Genomic DNA, 11,851 nt, shown 5'->3' on the forward strand with positions numbered 1-11,851 from the left:
TCAATAAAATATAGATCTAACCTAAAAATATCAAATCTTAGGCCTAGTCGAAATCCTCTTGCATAGAAAAATCATACCTTTAAAAATAATACTAAATATCTTCAAAATAACATCCTAACATGTATATAAGAGGCTCGGGATCATCATATAAAAATATCAAAGCCTTTGGGATAAGATCAAACCACGAAATATTCCAACTTTCACAAAACAAAAACTGTTTTTTCACTTCCAGTTTTCAAGTTTCTAAATCTAAGGAAATCTATCATCAAAAGCTTTATACATGCTACAAAACCTCAATGAGCATTCATAAACACATTCTAACAACACTCCATAAACTTTTTGGACCAAGATAAGTCCATTGGCTTGGTCAACAATTTCAAAACATATCATACTCTCCAATTTCACACCCAGAATGCGCTTTCCTTGGTTAAAAATAATTTTTACCAATCAAATGAGCATGGAATGAGACTATACTCAAAGACAAACAATTGTTATGAAGAAGTCATCGTGAGATAATACTTACAAAGGCTCAAACATGGCCACGCAAAAAGATCCAGAAATCTGCCCGAGAGAGCTCTTTTGGATTTTTTTCTAAGAACGGGTGAAAGAAGTGATAAAATGGAGAGAAGTGTGTCTTGCACGACTTTAGACTTCTGGAGGGGGAAGTTATGGGCTTGAATGACCCTTGATTGGAGGTGGCTAGGTGACATAAAGTGGAGAATAGAGAGGAGCAAGGACTGCCTGCAGCAGCTGTGAGAGATGGAGGTTGATGGAGTGGATTTCTTCTTCACATCAAGGCACTATTGGGTGCAGCTAATGGCAGTGGATGGTCTGCCATGTGGGAGAGGAAACTTCTTCAAGAAACTTTGCCAAGGTGGCCAATTTCATGGGCCCCAACCAAGTGGGCTTCAATTTGGGGTTTAAATGGGGTTTGGTTAGGGTTTGAGATGCTATCAAGCCCTAAACCAATTTTTCTTGGCCCAATCAAATTTTCAAGGTTTAAAAGGTTGGATAATGATGTCATAACAAGGATTTGATTAATTAATAGCATGTGAAAATAATTTAATCAAGTGATTAAACACAATGCTAGAAATCGGATTAAAAAGGATTTGGAGGCCAACTTTAGGGTTTGGGGAAACCATTTAGGATTTCAGTTTCAACCAATCTTTTGGGGTTTTATTTGGATTCCAACCATTTAGGGCTTCACTAGGATTGAAATCTTCTTTGGTCTGGCACAATTTGGTTGATCAGATGAAACAAAACTTTGTTTAAGTGGCATGATCTCACACCATGACTTCCTTCACAAATCCATTTAATGGTTTCTCATGGTGCCAAGTGTATAATACTATTCACTAAGTGTGGCTAAGATCTTGCCAAGTGTCCAAATAAAACTTCTCTAACCTAATTTGGACATTTCACACTATGATTTTGAAAACACTGCATTGGGTGCGCTTATCGAGGTTACTATTCATTTCAAAGAAATGCAAAACAAATTTAGTACTGAAAAATCCTAAATATTCATATTAACCTATAGTGAAAATCGTTTACCGAAATTCAACCCCAAAGTGCCCATAAAAATAATTTCACAATTTCGAACAGGCGTTTCGTTCGGAATTATGAAAATTAGCTAATGCGCCATAAAATCCTAAATAATCAACTGAGTCTAATGGCATAGACCATAACGCATTCTGACACTTCTAACTACCTCAAATAATTAAACTTATATTTCTACCATCATAGTGAATGATAACACTGACTATGTTGATAGACTGAAACCTGCGCGATTGGTCGATTCGTAGAAACTTATGGGGTTTTCACGAGGTTCCTAAAGTCAATAGAAATTCCACCAGTGAATTTCTAGCGGGCTGTTACACTTAGTGAATGATTGGTCACATAGAAATGGTTTGGATGAATTTCTTATGGTTGCTAAGTGATTTATTAATTTCTAAGATCGGAAATGGATTTAGAACAGAAAATACACGAGGTTTGTAAAATCTTGTGAAGTTTGAGGTCAAAATGCAATTATTTAAAGTTTAAGGGCATCCATCTATATGCAATTTCTGAAGAGTTAAGGGGTAGATTTGTAAGTTTTTCCTATGTATGCAAGATTCTGTAATTTCCTTAGTTTTATGATACTAGAAACTCCTAACCTTAGTATATCTCTTATTTAAGCCCACAATGACTTGTAGAAACACAAAAAATTAGTATCGTAATACACAAGAAATTAGTTTTATGATACTAGAAACTCCTAACCTTACTCTTGGATCTATATGACTTTGTATAGACGTTGCATTCATGTCATTTATGTCATCTATTATTATGAAATGCCATATGTTATACCTGAATAAACTATCACATACATGTTATAAAGCATGATTACATAGCATGATTATATATCAAGAAGGATGAATACATGTCATTAAGCATGAAGCATGGTTAGATGTCATGAAGCATGATTACATGTCTTGAAGCATGAAAGACCTTTTATCATGAACCCAATGCTAGGATGGGGGATTATTCTAATAGAACTCCCATATCCACTTTGTAGTAATTAAAAATAGAGTGAAATCTCTTAAATTGAAGAAGAACAGTCAACGACTTCGAATGATATCATAAGGTCCCAGAGCGAATATTAGAGCACTTCAACTAATAGGTGCACAAGAACGCTCATGGTGAAGGTCGTTCTGCACTGCCTGAGTATCTCACAAGACATAGCCACAATAAGCAAAAACCTGTTGTGTAGTGTGGAAACTAGTAGGTGCACACAATCTTAATGGAAAACCTTGAGGTACCATACAAATGATGAATGGTTCCCTTGAGTTATCATAAGTGTGATAAAAAATTATTCATGATGTTCTCTGTAAGAAAATGTGCTAAAATGTTTTCTGAAAGATGTTGAGGAAACTAGATGGGAGAAAAATACAGTTTTTGTAAAGCATATTCATTCGTCCATTGTTTATTACTGAGGCTTGTTTGTGATGCAGAGGGGTATGAAATGGATGTTGAAGGGGTTTCTGGTGCATTGCCTATTACACAGAATGAAAATTTTTATGAACCAAATGAGGAGGTGCAGGGGATGGAGGGGGATTCTGAGCAACAGCAACTTGACATAAATCTAGAAAGAGAGGCCGATTCGGAGGCAAACATTTGTTCAGATACAGAGATGGGTGACAAATTAGATCATTTGGCTAAGGAGAAAATGGGTTTTTCGGATTCTGATATACAGCAAGAGAAAGATAGTAGTATCAAAGAAATCAAATTATGGTGTTCCAAAAGGGTTAAAAGCAAACCCTCAGTTAATTTATGAGTCCCTGATATCTTTTCTGGAATATGCTGGGTGTTGGTACCTCGAGGCAGCACCTCGAGGCGGCGTCTAAAGCAGTTAGTTTCTAAATTTTGTCCTAAGATTTTTGTCATTGCGAAACCAATGGTGGATCAAGCTCGGATGGCAATATGGAAGGATAGACTAAAGTTTGCCGAATGTTGTTCCAATGGTGCGGCTGGGGGTAAATTATGGATGTTTTGGTCAGAGGATACTTAATTGACTATTGTTGGCATGGGAGATCAATCTATTTCTGTAATGGTAAAAGAAAATATGAAAGAGCTCTGTTTAACATTTGTGTCTGCGAGATTTTACTATCAGGAGCGTAGGCGATTATGGGAAAGTTTATTGTCTCTTAGCAATCAGCAAGGTTCATGGATGGTGATTGGTGATTTTAACATCATTCGAAATGATAATGAGAGACGTGGGGGTAGGCCAAGACCGGTGATTGCTATGGATGAATTTAATAATAGTATTGAGGGTTGTGGTTTGTTAGAGATGCAATCAACTAGTCCAAAATACTCTTGGTGTAATGGTCAATCAGGTCTTAGCAGATCTTGGGTGAGATTAGATCGAGGGTTTATGAATGCTTCTGCTATGGAGGTATTTCAGGATGTCCAGTTACAATATTTAAACAGGTCTTCATCTAATCACTCCCCTATGTTGATTTTGATGGAAAGTCCTTTAGTGAAGTATGGCTTCCCTTCGTTTAAATTTCAGCAGATGTGGATCTCCCATTCACTATTTTTGGATTGTGTTGATCAAGCTTGGGGTGGGGAGGTGTTAGAAAGATCAGCTTTACTTAAGCTTATGATGAAATTAAAACGTGTTAAGGTAGCTCTGAGGGACTGGAATAAGAATGTTTTTGGATGTACGAAAGTCCATATCGATAATCTCCAAAAGCGTATTGAGGGGATGGAACGGGAACTACAGGCTGGGTATTCGAAGAACATTGAATTAGACTTAGTTGCTTCACAGATTGAGCTCTCGTCTTGGCTGGATCATGAGCAGTAGAGAATTGCTTATCAGTCGAAACTAAGTTGGGTTAAGTCGGGAGAAGCATTGTCAGGATTTTTCCATGCTATGCGAAGTCGAAAGTCTCTTATTGTTTGCGAAATGAGAATGCAGGATGGGTCTATGCTTTCATCTCCAAAGGCTATTCATGATGGGGCTATTGCACACTTTCAAAACTTTTAGCAGCAGGGAGAGACGGTCTTTGCCTTCTTTAGAGGGGCTAGTCCATGAGGTGATTATACCGAAAGAAAATGAAGAGTTACATCGTGCGCCGAGTTCACAAGAAGTTTTTGATGCTTTCCTCTCTATACCTATTGACAGTAGTCCAGGTCCGGATGGCTTTGGGTCGGGATTCTTTCGCGCTTGCTAGCATACTGTTGGCGGCAAGGTTGTTGATGCAGTAGCTGAATTTTTTCAAGGTGTGGATTTTCCCCGGTTTTATACGGCCACCTTTTTGGTGTTAATTCCGAAAGTTGAAAATCCTGAGAGTTTTGACAAGTTCTGACCGATTAGTTTGTGCTCAGTCTTTTACAAGGTTTGTTCAAAAATATCGGTAACTCGGCTCTCCCCTCTGTTAAAAAAAATAATTTCTCCTGAACAATGTGCTTTTATTCCAGATCGGAGCATTTTCAAGAATATTAGTTTAACGCAAGAAATGGTCCATAGCATTAATAAACCATGCCATGGTGGAAATGTTATATTGAATATTGATATGGCCAAGGCATATGATAGTATTGATTGGGAATTTTTTATGCATGTTTTACAGGCTTTTGGCTTCTCAGAATTTGTTTGTCATCTTCTTAGACAATGTATTACTACTCCTTGGTTCTCGGTGGTGATTAATGGGATTCCTAAAGGGTTCTTTAAAAGTGGGAGAGGGTTGAGGCAGGGTGATCTGTTGTCACCATTCTTGTTCACTTTAGTTGAAGAAATTTTCACTCGTACGATAAAGAGAGAAGTGGAATTGGGGAACATCAAGCCGTTTACTCAACCTCGAGGTACGCCAATTATTTCACATCTTCTAATTGCGGATGATATTGTTCTATTTTCTAATGGGGGAAAAGCATCAATGCGAGCTATTATTAAAGTGTTGAAAGTCTATGAAGAATGGGCAGGGCAAGTGGTAAATAATAGAAAATCTTCGATTTTCTTCTCCAAATATTTTTCGGAAGGTAGGCGTCGGATGTTATTGAGGACTACGGGCTTTTCGAAAGGGGCTTTTCCGTTCACATATTTAGGAGTGCCAATTGTTACTGGAAGGCTGCTTAGTTCTCATTTTAGAGATATTATTAATAAGATCTGAAATCATTTAGATGGATGGAAAGCCCAATTACTGTCGAACGGTGCTCAGCTTCTTTTATTAAAACATGTGATCCAAAATCTCCCAATTCATTGTCTTTCGGTGATAAAGGTTCCTAATTCGGTGGTTGACAAAATTCAAAAACTTATGAGCACTTTCTTTTGGGGCATAAAGGATGGGAAGCCAAAAAAGAAATGGAAGGCGTGGAGTCGTATTTGTAGACCAGTTTTTTAGGGAGGTTTGGGCCTCCGAAATCTGCAGGAAGTGCAGAGCTCGCTTCAAATGAAAATGGCCTGGAATTTGATTCAAGGAACATCATTATGGGCGACGTTTTTTCGGCACAAATATGTCAAGACAAAGCACATAACTCTGGTGGCTATAAATAGAGGATCGAATTTCTAGAAAAGAATTATGTATGCTCTGACTAAGGTGTTGGAAAATTAAAGATGGAAGGTGCGGGAGGGTAATTTATTTTTTTGGAGGAATAACTGGTCTGAAAATGGGCCAATTTCTGCACAGCACGAGATTAGTGAGACACCAGAGCTATTATTGAAGGATTGTAAAACAGAGAGTGGATGGAATTGAGAGTTATTTTCACGGCTAGTGGGGATGGAAAAAGCAAACGAATTGATAGAACAACTGGGTTGTTTGAAACACGGTAAGAATAAGTTGATATGGCTACAGAATCTAAATGGGGAATTCTCTATTGGCAGTGTATTCAGGTTAGATCTTCGGAACTTCCTTGGGCGAAATGGGTATGGCATACGGCTATTTCTCAGAAGATTTCAGTCACAATGTGGAAGGCTATGCATGAATGACTGGCTGTTGATGATAGGATTCGAAAAGTGGGAATTCAAGTAGCTTCAAGATGCAACTGTTGTGACTATGGTGCTTATGAGGATATGAACCATGTGCTTGCAACAGGGGAATTTGCAGAGAGGATTTGGAGTTTGTGTTCTATTCAACTGGGCATGAGAAATTTGGCCAGGATAAATTGGAGAGGACATGTGGACAGCTGGCATCGGCATGCTAGAGGGTCCACACACAAAGGGGCCAACTGCTTGGTATTATTGCTTCGGTGATCACTTGGAGATTATGGTGGGCGATGATGTAAGGCAAGGATGGAAGGAAATTTTGAATCTGTACGCTTGGTGTGGTGTTCGATTTTGCATTGGGTCTCTTGGATTGCCTTGAGGCTCAAGAAGTCAAAAGCAATAACTAGGCGTGATGAAGAAATTCTGAAGAACTTGCAGTTGCCGATTAAAAATACAGTACCGATGGCTATGAAGCAAGTAAGTTGGTCAAGGCCAAAGAATGGGTGGTTTAAATTAAATGTGGATGGCAGCTCATTTGGTAATCAGGGTCCTTCAGGTGTGGGTGGTGTAATTCAGAATGATAAAGGGGAGTTTGTGTGTGGTTTTGCAAAATTTACAAGTCATAAAACTAATAAAGCGGCGAAAGTTTTGGGCTTACTATATGGTTTACGTAATGTTCGTGATTTGGATATTCAGGAGGTGGAAATTGAAATGGATTCTATGTTAGTAATTAACTGGCTGCAGGCTAAGAGATGTAGGTTGTGGTATTTGGAGGATTATTGGGATGAAATTTTACAATTACTTGACGGACTTAGATTTTCTACGAATCAAGCTTATAGAAAGATCAAATGCGGCGGCGGATGGATTGGCTCGTTGTGGTGCAAAAGGTTGCAATGGATTATGGTTTTCATTTTCAGACTTACCTTTAGCTATTAAAGGTATTATTAGATTGGAGAAGATAGGATGTCCTTATATGAGGAGTGTTCGGTCATACGTATAGTTTTTTATATTTGGAGTGTTATTTTTCTGAATTTTAGAAATGGATTGGGTTTGTGTATTTTTTTATTTTTCAATTGTAAAGTTGATTCCACGATATTCCTCCTCCTTAAGTGAGAATTTATTTTAATAAAATTGGGACAGGGCCACTCGTGAACATGTGGTATTGACTCTTCTTAAAAAATAAAAAAATAAAAATAATCATGTTTATACTATCTTTATGTATGTTAGTTGTATAACTTATTTATATTTCAAAATCTTAACATGGTAGCCCCAATTACCATTTCTCTCTGAAATGGTAGAAGTTTTACCGGGGCCAAATCTAGCTAGTAGGATAATAATGAACACATACCCTTGAATGAAGGTGATTGGGAATGAGCCCAACCCGAACAGGAGAATGGAGTTAATAATAATGTTTGTGGAGATGATTTTGATTGCCATTGAGAAGATAAAAGAGTTTATTTGATGTTTCTGTTTATGTTACTTAAAGACTATATTTGATTTTCTAGTAAGTATTAAGGAGTTTGATACTCCATGACTATGCTTTTGAAATTTGGTTTATGCCTAATTTGATGGAACCTTAACAGGTAAGGTATGTTTTTAGTTATTATGAAGTTGGGATAATTGTTTGTTTTGATATACTATTTTATTGAATCTTTTAATTCCACTATGATTATTGCATATTGTTTTAAGTATGTTAGGTGCATTGTATTCTTATATGCCATGTACGGGAATATATAACCATATGTTGTATGTTCCGACGCTTCAATATCCGTCAAATCCTAAGCATGAATTGGGGGCATAACAGAAAGCTAACAATAATTACCAAAAAGTCTTACATTTATTAACGAACTTGCTCCCTCATTCTACGAAATTACAAAAATAAAAATATCTATGATTTATTGATTGTTTTTATAAATATTTATATTTATATTTGTAATTACATTTTTCCCTTTAAAAAACTTTATGTTTTTTAATATAAGCTAAAAAAGTATTTACATTTGACACAAGATATAATTACCTTAATCATTAAAAATAATGTGGGTTTCTATTTCGTATATCGTGTTCCAAATCCCACAAAATGTGGTGGCCTTGTTGGAGGGCACCCCACCCTTGATGGTTCTGCAGGCAGCCACCCTTTGAGGGCCCAAAAAGTCTTTAAAAGGTCACTCCATGGGTAGTTCGATCTAAACCGGTGGTGATCATCTCATGGGTCGACCAATTTAGGCCACCCTGCTAGTAACCCCAATTTGGACCATCTATTGGGTGGCCACAATCTTTTGTTTTTTCTTTTTTTTTTTTTTTTGCTTTTATTATTTTATTTTAAATTAAGGTTACATATGTAATCTTTAACTTTACCGTGAAAGTCTGGTAGTCAATTCAGGCCCATTTGGATAGTAAAATAAGATGAAATAGTTTTAGATTAAGGTTAAAAGTTGAATAAAATATTATTAGAATATTATTTTTTAATATTATTATTATTTTAAAATTTAAAAAAATTAAATTATTTATTATATTTTATGTGAAAATTTAAAAAAATTATAATAATAAAATTGTTTCTGTATCCAAACGAAACAGGAATAAGTGGCCCAAAGGTTTCATCAAAACTAACCTATCAAATTCACAATAGGGTGCAAATTGAAAGAAATTTATAGTTTGAGGTATTAAATGGTTAGCCTTTATAGTTTATAGGTTGGTGTGTAATTTCTAGAAATATTCATAGTTTGTTTTGTTTTTTTTTTTTTTAAACCAAAAACAAAGCTTCCTATGGAAGCTTACATAATTACCAAAAAGTCTTACATTTATTGACGAACTGCCTCCCTCATTTTGCAAAATTATAAAAATATGCATAATTTATTGATTGTGTTTATAAATACTTATATTTATATTTGTAATCTTTGGCACTGGAATTACATTTTTCCCTTTAAAAAAACTTATTTTACACGATATATGATTACCTTAATCATTAAAAAAATGTGGTTTCTATTTTGTATAATGTGTTCCAAATCCCATAAAAGTTTATGTAATTGAATGATTCCTCAAGACTTTTATACTTGGAATCTTCTTGCTATGTTTTTCACACTCCTTTGTGTCCATAATTTACACCGATACTTCTATTAACCATGATACAAGCCTCTAACCATGTTTTTCACACTCCTTTGTGCTTAGGAATAGTGCTTTTATTCAGTATCTTCTGTCCTTTGTTTGCAGCATTGCCCCTTGTGATTACTGTAAATTTGTGGGTCTTTTGTGTTTGTTTTACAGGTGCATCTTATCACGTGGTCCTAGAAGTGGATTGTTCTGCTTGTTGCAAGTGAAAGTTGAGTTGAGGGGGACATAACTAATTGGAAAGAAAAAGACAAAGTGTCGAGGAGATGATGGAGAACCAAAGGAAGCCAGCTTGGTTTGTTCCTTAATAGCTCAGCCATTTGCAACTGCAAGGCAGAATGTCTTGAAGGCACTACAAATGGAAAAAGTTCATCGGCTACATTGCATTGTCATGCATTTTACATTCCTACTAACATCTATCATTGCATATCATCATGAGCCTAGTCTCGGGGATAACTTGCCGAGATTTTTTTTATAATATCACCGTGGTAGTCCCACTGCAGTACCGATTATTGAAATTGTAAATTTTGCAAACCGATACCACAAAATCAGGAGTTCAAGCAGGACATTCAGCCTCATGCAGACGAGTGAAAGAGGTATCATGGTCTGCAGTCGTTGGATTTATCATTAGTCTTTTATTTTCCTTGTTCTTTTACCCGATAGGAAAGACAATATTTTGTGTTTTTCTCAAGATCTTATGGACTCTGTAATTGGTACTATCATGATAAGGATTGTGACGTGACTTATGGTAAAACTCTTAAATTTCGCTAGTACTAACATACTATCTGCACAAATATTTTGTTGGAGTGGAGGATACTGAGCATGGTTTTGTGGTCAGTTTGAGGTTATGAAGGGGTAAGGCTTTTACGTGTAAGATAAGGTCGACTTTTGCTTGATTTTATTAACCTGAATATTTTTGGAAAGGAGAGAGGATTGGTTTATATAAAGGCGGTGTCACCTTTGGCTAAGTGTAGGTACCCTTAAAGAAATAGAATTGGATCGATGAGTCTTGCTAAATCAGGTCATATATAAAAAGAAAATTCTATACACCATATTACCATTCCACTTAATAAGATGTGACACATTTATCATTATTAAATGATCATTTATTACATTCTTCTTTATCATCTAATAGTGATGAATGTGGCATATACTACTTAATATAATCAAAATCGGATGAGAGTGTGGTGTATAACATTACTTTATGTAAAATGACCTTTAAATGTAATTAATGTCTTATGGGCCACTAGATTGTTATTTAAAGAGATGTGGTCAATTATGTTACCTCAAGATTATTTTAATGATGTTTTTTAAGTGTCGGTTGATTTTTCGCGGTTGTGAGGCAATTTAGTGGTATTAACAAAGTCAGGTAAGCAGTTCTCTTATGCTAGATTTTGCCTTAAACTAATTGAGGTTTGTTTTTGTGAAAAAATTTACATATTTTAATAGGAAAACTAAGTCGGTTTTTCTACACTATTCTCTAAATTGGATGTTATGTCATGAATAGTGTAGACATAAGCTGTTTTTACATGAACGTGAGTTCCTACTATATAAACTGTGAAATAAACTTATGTACTAACTGTACAATTACAAGATATGTTCCTATTATTGCATTGCATCTTAAAAACCCCCAAGGCATGATTACTGTAAATGTTCTAGTTATTGGCCCTTCCACAAGCATAAGATATGGCTACTGGAAACTAATTACTAATATTGCTTCCATTAGATTTACTGTTACTAGCCTTGCCATGGGCGTAAAACATGGCTACTGGTTACTGGGATTACTGCTACTATTACTGTTATTGGCCTCGCCATAAACGTAAGACTGTGGCTAGTGTTACAGCTTTTGACCTTGGGGTAAGTTACGAGTTACACTGCTGTAAGTTTTTCTGTTTATCACTGCTTTGCTTCTAAACTATTGTCTCGTGTTATGCACACTAGTATAGGTTCACTGCTCAAAATGAGTACGTGGACTCGACATTTATTTTTCATATTTTTTAGATGACCTTGATGATTATGATAGTTGGAATAGATGGTACAAAATAAGTGGATTTGTGAGATTTTAGAAAATATTCATTAGTGTTGAATTTATTTTCTTTAAAACGATTTCTGAGACATTTAGAGCATAATGATAGTTGTGAATGGCTTGGTTTTGAAGATCCTTGAGATTCCTGAGGAGCTGAAAGCTATCTACAAGTATTTATGTTTTCTATTTGTTATATAATAACTATGCTAACTTGTTCTGATGCTAAGTCAGTATTGCTACATATCAGGACTCTGGGAAATAAAGCATCC

The sequence above is a fragment of the Juglans regia genome, chromosome 3 (genome assembly GCF_001411555.2).
Source record: "Juglans regia cultivar Chandler chromosome 3, Walnut 2.0, whole genome shotgun sequence".
NCBI lineage: Eukaryota > Viridiplantae > Streptophyta > Magnoliopsida > Fagales > Juglandaceae > Juglans > Juglans regia.